The sequence below is a fragment of the Saimiri boliviensis genome, chromosome 8 (assembly GCF_048565385.1).
Source record: "Saimiri boliviensis isolate mSaiBol1 chromosome 8, mSaiBol1.pri, whole genome shotgun sequence".
In the NCBI taxonomy this organism is placed as follows: domain Eukaryota; kingdom Metazoa; phylum Chordata; class Mammalia; order Primates; family Cebidae; genus Saimiri; species Saimiri boliviensis.
In genome coordinates, this window is record NC_133456.1 from 62,652,719 (window position 1) to 62,654,254 (window position 1,536).

The 1,536-nt window shown below is 49.5% G+C and overlaps 1 non-coding gene across 1 annotated transcript; it reads left to right on the forward strand.

Annotated features, from left to right (window-relative positions):
- The first annotated feature begins 725 nt into the window (after positions 1 to 725).
- Positions 726 to 827, forward strand: LOC120367279 (small nucleolar RNA U13). The gene has a single exon (XR_005581695.1). It is a non-coding gene; the product is annotated as a small nucleolar RNA U13 (small nucleolar RNA).
- The last annotated feature ends 709 nt before the right edge of the window (positions 828 to 1,536 follow it).

Here is a 1,536-nt window from a genome sequence, read left to right on the forward strand (position 1 = left end):
GGTCGGTGCTTTATCCTGTTAGTCATGCCCATCAAGTCGGGAAGGAAATTTATTTATAGACTACTCCCAGAAAGGAAGCCTTGCTTGAGAGTCCAGCGGGAGACACATTTCTTTTTCTCCACAAGCCATCATTTAGTCCATAAAAATAGGCATTTGGGAACCTGGTTCTGGTCTCCCTGGATCCCCTCCTCCCATCTCCCCAGTTCTGCCTGGATCCTGGCATCATTTTTCCATCTCTCTGCTCTCCCCTCTCAGGGTCCTGGCTCCATGCTGAAATAGTGGCTGCCAGCCTGTCCTCCAGGATCTTCAGAGGGAAACATACAGACAGGACAATCGCGTCTTTCTCTTCCAGAACTGTGATGCGTTATTCTGCCAAGAGCACCTCAGTTTCCTCTTTGGGGAATTGCGTCCGTGTAGAAAAGGACCAAGGAGGGGGGATGTGCAATTTCATCTTCTGATTCTGCTGATTCTGCGTCTGCAATGCTCCACGCGGTGTGAGGCTGAAGGGGGACATCATGGGATGGGAACGGGGTCCAGCTTGCCCCAAGTAACAAGGAAGGGGAGTGGCCTCCCGTCAAACCAGCCGGAACAGAAGAGGGCGGTTACGGCACGCGTGAGCATGTCTGCGTGATGCCGGTGGGAATGTCTCCCAGATCTGACATTGTGCTGCGAAGTGACAGAGTGACTATGTGACAAGTACAGATGCATTCGTAAGAACTGCAGAGATCCTTTGGTAGCTCATGAGTGTGATGATCAGGTGCTCACACACGTGTGAGATGTGCCCCCCCTCGGACCTCATTTCAAGTCAGCACATTATCTGTCTGACGTGCAAACAAACCAAAAAACTGTAGATGCTCTTCTCCTGAGGAAATAATGAGTTATAATGGTTGCTGATCAGTTTGGCCTGGGGCTAAGTCTTTCCTACTTCATTTCTTCCCGTGTGCCACGAGACCTTCAAGCCTTTAGTCAATATTCGCTACTTCAAAGTTCAGAAAGGCCTTCTATGAATCCAGGCTGCACACAAATACCCATAGAGCCCGCGTCACAGACTTGTGACCTGCGAAGTCACATGCTACAATGCTCTGCCCACACCCTCTGGAAATACACAGTAAATTTTGAACAAGGAACCTACATTTTCATTTTGTATCGGGCCTGGCAAATTATGTAGGCAGTTCTGAATTCCAAGGAGAGCCACTGGGTTCTCAGACCTCACTTTCTCATATAATGTTGGGATTATAGGCATGAGCCACTGCACCCAGCCTTCCTTCAATTAAAACAAAGTTTCAAGTCTGTTGCAGTCTGCTGGTAATGGCAGAACCATTTGAAGTCAGGAATTGGATTCAGAGCTGCAAGCTTGGTCTACCTAGAAGAAGAGTTCCTCTCCCTAGGCCAGGACTCTCCAGAAACAGACTCTAGAGAAGGGGATGGGGGTCTGTGGTGGGGCCCAGCTCTGCACCTTCAGCTATTTTAACTAGGAGTCGGGGAATCCTGCCATGCCCCACAGTGTGGTGGCAATATTTGTCACTCTGCCAGAAG